Source organism: Zootoca vivipara, chromosome 1 (assembly GCF_963506605.1).
Source record: "Zootoca vivipara chromosome 1, rZooViv1.1, whole genome shotgun sequence".
NCBI lineage: Eukaryota > Metazoa > Chordata > Lepidosauria > Squamata > Lacertidae > Zootoca > Zootoca vivipara.
In genome coordinates, this window is record NC_083276.1 from 58,955,622 (window position 1) to 58,971,309 (window position 15,688).

A 15,688-nucleotide genomic window follows, 5' to 3' on the forward strand; every position below is an offset into this window, starting at 1 on the left:
ACATGGAAATCATTAAATTAATTACAATAATTGCATCTTTTGTCTATTAACTTGATTCACACATTGTGATTGAATCTTAGTTGCAACCCCTACTGTATAGGCTTGTTTAGCAGCACAATTTAGAATATTAATGTGAATGTATTGGACGTAGAGTTTTTAATTCATTTTATAGAATATTTAAAAATAGTATGGGGAAAGTATGCAAACATTTAATATACATCAATTAAATGCATTTATTACATTGATATTCATTATGTGAACCGTTCACTTAAAAGTTACACATTTTTCCTATGCCATATGCTTGCACAATGGAGCTTCCCCCCTCCTTCCCCTATGTGTACCCCCTTTTCCCTCTGAGGTAGACTTGGGGGGGGGCATAACCCAAAAAACAGCACATGGGGGAGGGAAAGGGGAATTATTCTGTCTGGGGGGGGGGATAACCCAAAAAACAGCACATGGGGGGAGGGAAAGGGGAATTATTCTGTCTGGCAAGTTTATATCCTTATGCAAATGGAATGCTTGTAATGCTGTGATGTTGAATTCCACCCAGCGCTGGGAAGTTTCATTGATGAACTAAAGTCACATTACTGTGTGACATGGTACAGCTGGCAGAGCCTTCAAAAACAATGTTATGTTTTTGAATAACTTCCTTTATCTTAAAGGCTGATTCAAAAAGTGTTTTATTCTATCCCTTGTATGTTCAATGAAGGCCCTGTCTTTAGTTAATGGCATTAAAGTTAAGTTGTTCTGCACCCAAAGGACATCTGTTATGGGGCAACCAGAGACAAGGATTACTCTGCAATGGCACCCTGATTATGGAATACCCCCCCCTATATGACTGGTGCCAATCCTGAGTAGTTTCCGGTGCCAACTCTGAGTATTTTCAGTTGAACAGCATCTTATTCCAGTGGGCTTTTATGGTGATAAAAAATTTTTTTGACCAGTTTTGTTGTTTGTTTGTTAACTTTTCTGCTACTGCCAATCTGGTTATGATTTTATCTGGTCCCTTTATCTTTGTCCATGCTGATTGTATGTTTGATTTTTAAACGATTGCACCCCATCCTATTATCATGTACAGTGGTACCTCCGGTTACAAACAGGATCCGTTCCGGAGACCTGGCCGTATCCTGAAGATAACTGGAGGACTGCTTTTGCGCACGTGCGCAGCGCCGCAAAGTGCTTCTGCACACGTGCGAGTGGCAAACCCACTTCCAGGTTTGGCGCATTCACAACCCAAAGATTGTTACCCAAAGGTAACGTAACCTGAGGGTCCACTGTATTGATAAAGGCTGGATTAAAACTATTTCAAATAAATGAACTATGTGTTCAATATTTGGAGCTAGAATTTTTGGGGGTCATTGTTTTTATGATGGTTTTGAGTTCTGCTAATAAAATTAAAGTTTTTTTTAAAAAAAAGATGATTAAGTTCTGAAAAAGATGATGGTATCATTTCTAAAAGGCCAACACAGTCAGAAAGCATTGGGTGTAATTCTTAATCCTAGGAAAGTGAAGGTGGTTGAGGTGGTCTCAGGCATGATGCTGAAGAACCTGAGGACAGTTGTCTTGGGGAACTTCAACATTCACACTGAGACTGTCTTTAATGACACAGCTCAAGACTTCATGCCCTTCATGACAACCATAGGACTTTGTCACCTGCCCTTAGTCTTTGACTCACCAGATATGAATGTGATGGTGTGGAGATAGGAAGAGTTGAGATAACCCCATTGTCATAGTCAGACAATTTCCTGGTCTACAATATCAGTTCCTCTGCTAAAGTCGTGGCTCCATTAAGATGGTCCAGCTTCAGAGACATATGAAATCTGTTGGATTCCTAAATACTCTAGGAATTTTTTTTGACAGATAGAAATGGCATTTAAGTGGTAAATAAGTGAATAAATAATCTGTTGAGGTTCTAATGTCACTGTGGAATGGTGAGATGTGATAGGCCATTGACACAATTGTTCCCCAGTGGGCCCCCTCTTGTGCTTAGAACCTGTCCTGCTCCTTGGTACTCTGAGGAGTTACAAGTGATAAAACAGGCCCAATGACACCTAGAGTGAAAATGATGTAAAACTTGCTTATAAAAGGTGACAGAACGTTCATTAGAGCACATAGTTTAACACTACTTCTGTATCAGGCCAGCATGAAAGATGGAGAAAGGCAGAACAGTTGAACCAAAAGATAGGAAAGAGATGTAGCCCAGAGGAAAGTGAAAGAAGCTGTGGAACATCCAAGCAGTAATATCGGACAGGCAGAAAGAAATGCAGCCTTGACAAAGAAACCACAAATTTATCTTGTAATAAGAACAGGAAATAACTGTGGTGACTGTGTGGTGCTTGTGGTAAAGTGGTGAATCTAAAGTGTGCAGAGCTGAGCCTAGATGTTCATAGAGAGGCTGCCTTTGGCTTCTCTGTGACTGTACATTCTCACCAATTTTTGTTTCATTTAATCTCAATTTGGGATTACTGAAATATCACACCCTAAAGACTTCAAGAGGCAGTTTGAATGAATGTAGCCAGCTGTACTATTACAATGAAACCCTCCCAGGAGAATTTTAAGATTGAGAATAAAATTCATCTTCTTAACACCAAGGGTTTAGTTGGCTTTGAAAACTGTAACAGGGGAATCACAGAGGGGGCAACAAAAAGTTCAAAAGCATCAGAGCCTTTTTTTTTTTTGCCCTGCAAATTCCACACAGGAATGTATTTAGAAGCATTAGAAATAGTATAGCTGTAGTAACCAACTGCCCCTGCCCAAAAAAACCCACCCTCGGTTAATGTCATATTATAGGCTTTGGGCAATTACCCTGGGCAATATATTTAAAACTTTGTCATTTACTTCATATATATTTGCAAATGTATATTAATTAATTAATTAATATAAATATTTATCTTCTTCTTTGGCTATCACTTGTAGCCAAGTAAGATTGTCTTCCATAAACACAGTTTTAACAATGAGTCCGTAAGTGACTGTGGAGGCCAATTCTGGATCCACACATCCTTCCACAGTGGGGACATTGGCTTCCGGGCAGGAGTTGATCACGGTGTGGATTTGCCAACCGTGCATTCCTCTTAGCATGTTTCTCCCTTGCATCCTGAGTTTGAGTGTCTTCAAAGCTCATGACAACTTTGGTAAAGGCTGTTTTACAAGTGGAGCGCTTGCAGGCCAGTGTTTCCCAGTTGTCAGTGTTTATACTACATTTTTTCAAATTTGCCTTGAGACAGTCTTTAAACCTCTTTTGTTGACCACCAGCATTACACTTTCCATTTTTAAGTTCTGAATAGAGTAGTGGCTTTGGAAGACGGTCATCAGGCATCCACACAACATGACCAGTCCAACAAAGTTGATGTTGAAGAATCATTGCTTCAACACTGGGTGATATTTGCTTCTTCCAGTACATTGATATTAGTTTGACTGTCCTCCCAAGTGATGTGTAAAAATTTTCAGAGACACTGTTGCTGGAATCTTTCAAGGAGTTGGAGATGGCGTTTATAAGTGGTCCATGTTTCACAAGCATATCATCACCTTGTCGTGGTGAGTGGGCTTGCACGTTCCTATGACCCTTGTGAGCGGAGCCGTTGGGAATCTCGTACTTCCAGCAGGGTCACCCAAGTCAGTAAGGTCAAAGGGAAGGAGCTAGACAAAGAATGATCCAAGAAGTCCTCAACGGCAGAACAGGTGGATGATAACAAGCGGTATGTTACAATGGTTGTGAACCAGATAGGAATCTACCGGTTTGTCGTGACTACTTCATGCCATTGGAACAGAGCCCTATTGCAAAGACTGTGTGTTGGTCAGCATGCACTGATCACACACCTAAAACAAATTCACGCAGAGGCGTCTTCCAAAATCTCAACCCATAAATATTTATATGCTGCCTTTCACCCCAGCATGTCCTCTCAAAGCAGTTTGTAAATATAAGAAAACAATAACAGTAACTTCAGTTTTTAAAACGAGCAACACTGCAGCATCATAAATAAAATTCCGGTTCTCAAACAGCACAAAAAGCTTGACTGAACAAGACTGCTTTGCCAATCTTCTTGATGGCTGGGAGGGGAAGTGTTAAATGAGCCTTCCGAGGAGTGAGATCTAGAGTGTAGGCACCACCACTGAGAAGACCCTGTCCCAATGAATGCACTAATCATATCTCAGGAGAAAGATGAGAGCATAGTCTCCACAGGTGGGAGAGTAATGTGGGAGAAGGTAGTCTTTCAAATACAGTGGAACCTCGGTTTATGAACACCTCGGTTTATGAATTTTCGGTTTATGAACGCTGCGGACCCATCTGGAACGGATTAATTCATTTTCCATTACTTTCAATGGGAAAGTTCGCTTCAGTTTATGAACACTTCAGTTTATGAACAGACTTCCGGAACCAATTGCACCCATGCTTCAGTTTATGAACATTTCAGTTTAAGTACTCCGCGGACCCGTCTGGAACGGATTAATCCACTTTCCATTACTTTCAATGGGAATGTTTGCTTCAGTTTATGAACGCTTCAGTTTAAGTACTCCGTGGACTGTCTGGAACGGATTAATCCACTTTCCATTACTTTCAATGGGAAAGTTCGCTTCAGTTTATGAACACTTCAGTTTATGAACAGACTTCCAGAACCAATTGTGTTCATAAACCGAGGTACCACTGTATCCCAGACTGAAACTATGTAAAATATTAAAAGTAACAGCCATCACTTTGAATTGAGCATACCAAAAGCCAACACAGATTAAATAGCAGTGGAGTCACATACTCCAAATAACTAGCCCCTGTCAAGAGACTGGCAGTAGCATTCTGAACCAAGCAGCTGTTGTAAAATTGCAACCTATGCAAACTTACTTGGAAATAAGCCATATTTAACTCAAGGGGACTTGCTTTTGGGGCTCCAAGTTTTTAGTATGGTCATAGCATCTTTAGCTACAGTAGGGACGTTAAAATACTCTTCAAAAGTACATCTATATACTCTTTGAAAGGAGAAGCGGCACTCTGAATATTACAAGAATATACCTTATAAGCCACCTGCATTACACCTAGACCAGCTTCAAACATAATTCAGATGACACAGTTGCTGCTAAGTGCCTGAAGTTACATTTACACCATATTTTAAAGCACTCTTACACCACTTTCACTTCATGGAGAATCCAGGAACTGTAGCTTGTTAAGGGTGCTGGGAACCATTGTTGTTGTTGTTGTTGTTGTTGTTGTTTAGTCGTTTAGTCCTGTCTGACTCTTCGTGACCCCATGGACCAGAGCACGCCAGGCACTCCTGTCTTCCACTGCCTCCCGCAGTTTGGTCAGACTCATGTTGGTAGCTTCGAGAACACTGTCCAACCATCTCGTCCTCCGTCGTCCCCTTCTCCTTGTGCCCTCCATCTTTCCCAACATCAGGGTCTTTTCCAGGGAGTCTTCTCATCTGTGATTTAATCCCCGTTTTAAAAGGCCCCATCTGCACTATACATTTAAAGCAATATCATACCACTTTAAACTATCATGGTTTCTCCCAAAGAATGCTGGTAAGTGTAGTTTGTTAAGGGTACTGTTCCCCTCACAGACTTACAATATTCAGCATCAATCCCTTTTCCCAGGATCCTTGGAATTGTAGTTATGCAAGAGAAATAGGGGTCTCCTAGCAACTCCTACAGCCTTAGAGGTGGGATTCCACTAAGTTGTGGCATTCATGGAATGCGGTCCAGTCACAGAATGAGACCTTCCTCTTCCTGTTCTCTCTGCATCCCTTAAATCTGCTCTGGAGATTTGCAGAACAGCTACAAAGGCACTGGGGAGGGCAGTGAGGGAAATCCCATTGTGCGAGCAGACCTTGTTCCCCATAGGTATCCCCTGTGGGAATTAGATTCTAGTTCCTATTTACAGAGCTATGCAAAAGGGAGAGACTGGGTTGTTTAACCCTTTAATTAGTTCCCTTTTCCCTCCCTAAAAAAATACATAAGAAACTCTCTTTTAAAGTTCAAATAAATAACTTTTACTCGGTATACTTGCACTTGTTGGATTAAAGCTACAAGACAGGCAGGTGTTACTGATGTTTCTAATACATATTACATAGAGTGGTACCTAAGACAAAAACTGTTGCAGACTTACTAACTCTGAGGCAGGCAGCAGCACAACAGAACATACCGGTACCTACTGCTCAGCTGCTCAAAAAGACCGTTAATAGCTGCCATAACTGTACCAACTGCCATAACTGTTTCTGGCAGAAGGTGTATGACATCACAGAGTACTGTATTGGAATGCTATAACCCTTGTGAGCACTAACTCTTTACTGTACTTAGCATTTGTGATGCTTTCATCCCACATACCCCACTCAGTGCTACATTGAATTCCATCCATTGTTTGTGTGGAAAGGAAAGCTTTATCCCTGTACACAGCATTTCCCGAGTAAAAAAATGTGGAGGCTACAGCTCTTTGTAATGTAGACGGAACTACAATGCTTATGCTTGCATAGTCCAAATTGCCTTTTTCTAATTCCAAATGTGTGCTGTGGTTTCTGGATTATATTAATAGAACCCTATTATTTCTATAGTCTGTTAAACAATGTACAGCGAGGCAGCCTGCAATTCTTCATGCCACATCAGAATGTGAGGGGGGAAATCTTGACAGGGCTTTAATTTAATGGCAGAACTCTTTATACAACTGCTTCCACCTAGGCTGCTCTGACTATTTAAATATGCCTCTATTTATAGAGTACCTACTACTGAGGTTTTCACACTTGCATATCCAAAGTGAGTCATACCTGAAATTGGCATTCTATTGAAGGCAGAAATAATATCCTTTCTCTCTCTCTCCAAACTTCTAAAGCCTCTGAATGGAAGGAGTCTTCTTATTCTACTACGACTTTGCAATTTACTTTTTACACTTTTGGCCAAAATTTAGTAGCATTGTCCTGTGGTGAGAAATAGAGATCTCCTCAGCTTTGCAGTAAAGGTCTTTCTGCATTGATTATTTTACATACTTTTCTAGAATGTTTTGTAAAAAATTTAGAATGGTTCAGAATTTTATATACGTATACCCAAGGCTGCCATCCTATGCACACTAATGCTCCTTAGAAGGCCAGTAATGTACACAGGTGTAGGATTCCTCTGCATGTCACAAACTTTCTGAGCTACATTATAAATTTGAACTCCTTCACACTTTATTTGGTATTCAAGCTACAGCAAGCATTTGGAGAAGTCTATCTTAGCTTGTAAAACCAAGATATGCATAAGCAAGCCCCACAAATAACCTAGAGATGCATTTTAAATAAAAGGGCACATTCTACTCATGTAAAAACATGCTGATTCCTGGACTGTCTGTGGGCCGGATTTAGAAGGTGTTTGGGCCGGGTCGGGCCCCGGGCCTTAGTTTGCCTACCCATGGGCAAAGAGTCAAATTTCCCCCCTTTCTTGTATTTCCATTGTCTTTCTAACACAGCAGGTTTGTCAGTTGTGTGGCGAAAAAAATCCTGTGGGGCTGTTTTTGTACAAAATCTTAGAAATGCATAGCAGGGAGTATAAAAATCAAAACCGAGACAGAGACTTCTTCCAAGTTGTAGTGGAATGGACACAGATGGGAATTGGAAGAAAAGCATACATGGGATGCATGTATCCAGCTGAAAGATCTGAGCCCAGTGATTCCAGCACATTTGGCCAGACTTTTCCATGCCCTGTTTGGTATTTTTCATATCCATTTCTAGTGACGATTCTGGTATTGCATATAAATCCAGCTCACATTTTTAAAATGTAAGATGCTGACAGTCTCATTTTAAATATACTTTTAAATAGTTTCTCTACCTTTTTAAAGGATACTTTTTATTAAAGATTTTCCTGGTTTACAAAAGCACATGCACGGTCTTTATTTTCAGGTTGTGTTTTCAACAGATCAGTTACATTTGTTGTGAGACAATAGTTTCTCTTCTTTAAACAGATATGGGAAACGGTTCCTGGCAGAGAACAAAACGGTGGCCACAAAAAGGAGTGAAGAAATATTGCTTCTCCCCCCCCCCCCCAGGGTGGAGTGTATAAACACAAAATGAACTGGAATAAATCTGGATCTGGCTGGGATGGATCTCAGTAACTGGTCCACCTTTCTGAGCTTTCTTCCTCTTTACTGGTTAGTAAAGAAAACGTTTTATAAAGAGGGTAAGGGCCTGTGCACAAACCCACTGGAATATGTAAGAGCATAAGATGATCCTGTTGGATCAGACCAATGGCCCATCACTTAGTCCAGCATCTGGTTCTCATGGTGGCCAACCACATGTCTGTGGGAAGCCTGCAAGCTGGACATGGGCACAACAGCACATCTGGGGATAGCCATTCATTTGCTGGGGGAAGAAGGCATGATTGTATGCCTGCTCTGGCATGCACAAAGATAGGATTTTAGCTTTGTGTCGTTAAGGTAGTCAGAATGCTAAGTTCAACCTGCATATACAGTGGTACCTCGGGTTACAAACGCTTCAGGTTACAGACTCCGCTAACCCAGAAATAGTACCTCAGGTTAAGAACTTTGCTTCAGGACGAGAACAGAAATCGTGCTCTGGCGGCGCGGCGGCAGGAGGAGGCCCCGTTAGCTAAAGTGGTGCTTCAGGTTAAGAACAGTTTCCATCAGCGCAAGCTTTTCAGCTTGTCAGTTGGAAGGCTTTCAATAATACCATTCATTCATTCATACCCGTCCCATGTGGCTGGGTTTCCCTTGCATGCTGTTTTGGGGACCCCCAACTATCCACCTGCAGGGGGTGCATGGGGAGAAGAGGGGGGGAAAGCTCAAGTGGAAGACCTTGCACAAGGCTTCCACTAACAGGATTCATTAGGTGAATCCCTCCCATAGTCCAACAATATCCGGGGTGCTACAGGTTCACCATCTCAGTTCTTACCACGTACCAGATTTGAGATGAAGTATATCATTTTTGCTATTACAGCCATTATGCTTCTCCAGACAGACATGATGGGTAGAAGGAAAACTGTGGACATTAATCAGCATCAGCATCATTTATATGCCACCCATATGACTGGAAACCACCAGGTGCTGTGCAGAAATACCCACAAAGATTAATCCACATTACAATATGAATGTTAAAGATCGTAAGAACTTTTTTTTTGGCTGGCATTTGGTGGCTTACTTTGCAAGTTAGGAGTGATGTACTGTAGAGGTTAGGGTTAGGGTTAGGGTTAGGGTGGGGTTAGACCAAGTGAAGTCAATGGACAAGCCCCCAGGTCAAATCAGGATATGAGCTCATGGAAATAAATAGCAAAGCTCTTCAAACAATGTTGCAGAGTCTTAAGAAGAAATATAATAGCACCCAGATACCATGTTTTTGTGCTTTATCTTGAGGTATTTTGAACTGTTTGCATCTTTACAGTTGTGCACCAGGGCCGTCTTAAGCAGGTCGGGCGCCCCGGGCGCCGTGGTGCACAGATCGCTCCGGCACCCCTGCCCCGCCCTGTTTCTTCCTGCGGCTGGTGGGCGAGCGCAGCGCGCAGCACCCCCCTGCCGACCCAGCACCCTGGTGTCCTGCGCCACCCAGCCAACCCCTAGAGCCAGACCTGTTGTGCAGTATGCTGATGGATACTGTGGTGGGGTTCAAAGCAACATGGTTCAGGATGTGCCATTTTTCAATCCACCCCCCCCCCCAAATTCTCTGGTGCTGATTCTGTCCATTTGTTTAGAAAGGGAGGGTTCCAGCGCTCATCTTTACCTCTTTTTCTTTGCTGTACTATAAAGTGGCCCTCAAAATGAGGAGGAGGTGCAGGACTGTTGAAAATCAGAACTGGCTGCCAGATTTGTTCAAAGAGTAAAAGAAAACACAGAATCTCATTTTGGCAAATCAACAGATTTTATTGTGTTTGTTTTGGATAGTGTGCAGCCTTGGCCTAGGGCAGAAAACATACGAAATGAAAGGTTTAAATATAGGCCAGGGGTAGGCAACCTAAGGCCTGGGGGCCGGATGCGGCCCAATTGCCTTCTCAATCCGGCCTGCAGACGGTCCAGGAATCAGCATGTTTTTACATGAGTAAAATGTGTCCTTTTATTTAAAAGGCATCTCTGGGTTATTTGTGGGGCATAGGAATTCATTTTCTTTCCCCCCCAAAAATATAGTCCGGCCCCCCACATGGTCTGAGGGAGAGTGGACCTGCCCGCGGCTGAAAAAGGTTGCTGACCCCTGGTATAGGCCTTCCCAACTGGGAGCTGATTCACACATCACTCCCCCCCCCCCCGGCTGCCCATAGCTGTGTAACTATAGGATTGCTTTCCACATTTGCATTCCTCCAAAACATACAGCACACGAAAATACACTCCTTTACCATGAAGTTACAAGCTGCTGCAATGACATGGCTAAGAGGGTGAGCAAAGAGGCCACTGCTTGCCAGGAGGTCACTAAGGAGACTCAGTAAAGCCTCCATCACATAAGCACTGCCGACACATACAATAAAGCATTTGCTGCAGGAGTAACTAGTCCCCTGTTTGGAGGCCTGATTCATCCCCCCTAAGCACTTTTTTTCTGTGGCCACCCCTCCCCAGTGGCAGGAAAATGTGTGTTGTTGTTGTTGTTGTTACAAAGACATAGTTCTGGGGTGGGGAATTTTATTGTTTTATTTTTATTTTTTAATTAAATTTATATAGCACCCTTCATCAAAGGATCTCAGGGCAGTTCACAGAATAAAATACAAGATAAAACACAAGTAAATAATTAAAGTCAACAAAACAATATCCCCCCGCCCTTTCACACAGATACATTTACGAGGCTGTGGGTTAAAAGGCCTGGTTGAAGAGGAGTGTTTTCGCCCGGTGCTTAAATATATATATAATGATGGCGCCAGGCAAACTTCCCTGGGGAGAGCATTCCACAAATGGGGAGCCACTGCAGAAAAAGCCCATTCTCATGTTGCCACCCTCCAGTCTTCACATGGAGGAGGTACGTGAAAAGGGCCTAGGAAGATGAATGCAGAGTCTGGGACGGTTTATATGGGGGGAGGCGGTCCGTGAGGTATTGTGGTAGAGTATTGAGTTGTTAAAGGCTTTATAGGTCAAAACCAGCACTTTGATCTAAACTCTCTGCCCAGTTCAGTACCCTGATAGTGATGCAAGACACCTGTCACAGATTTATCAGACCAATAATTTGATGAGCAGGGAGGGGCAGTAATCCTCCCCACTCAGGTGATCTGCTTGCCTATGTGTGTGTGTGTGTTGCGTGTGCAGGCACGGCTCTAGGTGTAGTCTTGGTGGCGCGGGGCGCCAGGGCGCCGGGCCGGCGGGGGGGGGGGGCGCTGTGCTCTGCGCCTCAATGCCAGGGCGCCCGACCTGCTCGAGACGGCCCTGTGCGTGTGCATGTGTGTGTGTGCATGCACGAGTATGAGGTGGCCATACCTGCAACTGGCATGCAGCCTGTGGAGTGTTGTCGATGGGTAAATAAGGCTAACCCTTGGGCCAAAATGTTCACTCTGTGAATGGTTCCCACACCTGTGCAAGCTGCATCCCTGCAAGGACTTTTTTTGCACAGCCAAACTACTCTTTGAGGCTGCCTAGATGTACATGCAGTCTTGCATGAGTACAGTTTGTGTGGACATAGGGACCATACAGAACACACATAGGTTGAAAGGTTTGGCTTCACAATCCTGCAAAGTTGTTAGGAACTTCAGTTCTGCTTGAAGTTTTTTCACTGTGGAGGCCTTTTTTCTGAGTGTCGCTGCAGAGCATTTGGCCTACTCCATAATGGCACCTTCTCTGTAGAATCCAGTCCAAAAGGAGCTTGCCAGACCAGCTTTTACCCAGGTGTAAAATTGCGTATTTGTTTCAGAAAATCTGAGTTGTGTTCTTTGTTGTACTGAAAAACTTTGTTGTACTGTAAAACTGAAGTTTTAAAAAAGTTGTATCAACAACGTTTTAAGAAGTGATTGGTAAAGAACTTGCTAATGGACGATCTGTTTAATGCTTTTTGTTGGTTTTATTGGTAAAAAGGAAAGGTGTCCAAGGAAAACTAATATTCCAGGCACATACACTTTAGTGCTGCTGTTATGATTGCAGTCTTTTTTATATACTTTGCATTTCCACTGTTGTACCTGAAATGCTGGGTGTAGCTTGAGACAATGGTCTCTCTCTCTCTCTCTCTCTCTCTCTCTCTCTCTCTCTCTCTCTCTCTCTCTCTCTCTCTCTCTCTCCACGCCCCATCCCGCTAGCATGGATAATTTACATGAAGTTGTCGTGTTAAGTATTCCTAGGAAAATGATACCATGACAACTGCCCCAACAGATGGTATTTTTCTTGTCTCTAAGATACAGAACAAACATTCAGGGATGTCCTGCCCTTTTGTGATTTGTAAACTATTTTGGGGCTCCACTCAAATATTATGAATCAAAACAGATTTCCTGGAAGAAACATGCTGGTGGCAGTCAGGAACTAGCATTCAAGTTGTTTTAATAAAGGGGCATCAAAATGGAATAATGTAGGAGGACAATGAGTTGTGGGCCTTATTTAAAGTCTAAAATGCCACTTAACATCAAAAAACTTTTAACCTCAATACTTTTGTTTTTAATTGAAATATAAGAAATACATGCACTGTCAAGATAAATAGTAAATAACTTAGTAAATAAATTAGTAAATAACCCACCTGAATTTTTAGTGCTTCATTTTGGCTTCCAGCCAAGTTGAATGAATGTTGTTTAAAGTTTAGGGTTTTGGTTTTTCAAATGTTAAGATCTTTCACCCACATTTTAAAAGTATTATCTCTCCAATTCATCAAAGGCTACATCTCTCTGGGTTCCTTTATCTCCGGTAGGATATATATTCGGGGTGGTCTTTATTGTATTCCTACCCAAATATCTACAACTACAAGCATATTTCTCTTGTTAGATTGGTGAAACATGCACAGTGCTGTGTTAAGCAATGGTAGAACCAATCATATATTTGAAGAGGGTAAAAGGGATGGATCCTTCCCTTTCTTCTATGGGTGCTGGCTTATTTTCTATCTGATCTGACATCAAGTATTTAATAAATGGCTACTGGCAGGGTTTGTGAACTAGCTCTAATTGCTTTCTGAAATGAGTACAAAAAGTTCTTTTTTTAAAAAAAACTTAGGGGCAGAGGACCAACTCCACATGATGGTGTCCTGTTGGGTTAGGATCTCTCTCATGCACACACGCACACACCTCCTTTTCTTTGTATGCCGCCTTTCCATAGTTCAAACCATGCCCAACATGAATTTTTTTTGGCAAATATAACAAAAATAGTCATAAACAATAAAAACAACTCATCAAAAGGTACACAACCAAATCAACAATTTCCACACTAAATCATAATAAGATCTAAAAATAAAGATATCAAAAAATTGTTATCAATAACAGCAACAACCCTCCTCTCAATAGAAACTCCTTAAACAATACCCCAACCCAAGTGTCTGTTCAACAGCCTCAGTTTTTGTAGCTGAAGTCAGTCAAGGTCCCCACTCTCTCAAGCCGGGTGGAAAAGGCCTGCAAGACAGTGAGCCAGGTCTTCCAGGACACATACCCAATATGGTCCAAAGTGTCCTACATCATTTGTTAAGGGTATGCAGCTTACTAGATTTCATGCTGGGCACTTGGAAGCCAGAGGATGGGACTTTTATATGAACTGCATAGGATTCTGACAATGGAGGGTTGCAGGATGCAGGAAGTCACCACAGAACGAACCTTCCTGGTTCCTTCATGCTTCATAGTGGATTTTGGGTCTTAACAACAATTGTGATGCCCTGAAATCAGCTGTGACTGTGCAAGGAAATAGGGCATGCCTATTTGCATTTCCTGACTCCCACATGGATATTAAACAATGGCCATTACTTGAAACATATGCAACCTTCTGCACACACCTTCTTCCTGGTTTCTTCACTTTTCATATACGTCAGACTTAGACAATGACAACTGAGGTGAAAGAATAGATTGAACAGTGTATCTTAACTCTAGATGTGCTAACTGATGGCCAAGAAGAGGCTACACAAACCATTTTTAAAGTCTTCCCTCTGCTGCGATTAGTGACATTTACCAGACGTGCTTACTAAGCTAGAAAGATTTTACTGCTTATGCTTTTCCAGCTCAGATCTTTATTGGCTGCTGTTTAAGCCTACATTATATGCACTATGCAGCAAGGCAGGTTTGCTATTGAACGATATGTGACCAAATATAGTTTTAGTTGTAGCTAACACGCACACACACACACACACACACACACACACACACACACACACAAGACAGTGCTTTTTTCTTTAAAAAATGTTTAAGGTTACTCTCATTTTCCTATTCATATTGAAATACTGTCCCACAATGAGGCCAAACTTCAGGGCCGGCCCTACGGCCAGGCTGGGTGGCGCAGGGCACCATGGCGCCGGCCCGCCAGGGGGGTGCCGCAAGCTGCGGCCGCCCGCTGGCTGGCCAGTCCTCCGCGCAGCTGCGCCCACGGCAACCACGCTGTGCCTGCCCGCCCGCCGCGCAGCAGTGCCCGCCCACCCACCGCACTGGGAAACGGGGCGCGGGGGGCGCGGAGGGATCCGTCGTACCACGGCGCCAGGGCACTTAAGACGGCCCTGCCAAACTTAGATCCACAAAATGTTGAGGGGTATTTGTACCCCTGTGGTCCCCCCCCCCAGAGAAAAGGCACTGTGTGTGTGTGTGTGTGTGTGTGTGTGTGTGTGTGTGTGTGTGTACAGTAAAACATCAAGCCCAGTATAGTAAAATTGAAGTGTGTGTTTTAGTATGAAAGTGCAGAATAAATGATGGATTACAGGTGTATGGTGTTTAGCATAGAAAATCTGGATGAAGACTGTCACATAGCAAGGCAAGGGCTGAGTCACATTACAGGCTTAAAATGCAGCTCAGACATTCCTTCTCTTAATTAGGATCAAAGCTGGTTTGGGGGGAAATTCATCAATGTGCAGTGTTTCATAAGTAAAAAATAGGATAGATATGGATTGTGGCTAATGTTGTGTGTACACTGCTTCCCAAACCAGCAGTGGTAGCATACAGGATTCAGAGTAAACTGAAGTGTGTACATAGCCAATAACTCTTGTATGTGTTAAACAAGAACATTTACAGGAAACTTCACACTCCACCCAGATATAACTCCAGTACCACCTACTGGTTAAATTATATGATACTATCCATATTGTGATGTCCCAGTAGTGATGTATGGAAGTGAGAGCTGGACCATAAAGAAGGCTGATCGCCGAAGAATTGATGCTTTTGAATTATGGTGCTGGAGGAGACTCTTGAGAGTCCCATGGACTGCAAGAAGATCAAACCTATCCATTCTTAAGGAAATCAGCCCTGAGTGCTCCCTGGAAGGACAGATCGTGAAGCTGAGGCTCCAATACTTTGGCCACCTCATGAGAAGAGAAGAATCCTTGGAAAAGACCCTGATGTTGGGAAAGATTGAGGGCACTAGGAGAAGGGGACGACAGAGGACAAGATGGTTGGACAGTGTTCTCGAAGCTACGAACATGAGTTTGACCAAACTGCGGGAGGCAGTGCAAGACAGGAGTGCCTGGCGTGCTATGGTCCATGGGGTCACGAAGAGTCGGACACGACTAAACGACTAAACAACAACAACAATCCATATTGTGGTCATATACTAAAATGTTTTATAATATTAGGGTAAACATTTTTATTGTGTGTGCTATTTTACTATATGCAATGAGCTTTTTATATGGAGGATTGGTTTCAAAACCGGTTCCCTTACTTG

General features: G+C 42.8%; 1 protein-coding gene across 6 annotated transcripts in view; it reads left to right on the top strand.

Moving 5' to 3' along the window:
* NAV2 (neuron navigator 2) overlaps positions 1-15,688 on the top strand; it is a 538,652-nt gene that overhangs the window by 362,615 nt on the left and 160,349 nt on the right. The gene's annotated exons all lie outside the window — the stretch shown is intronic.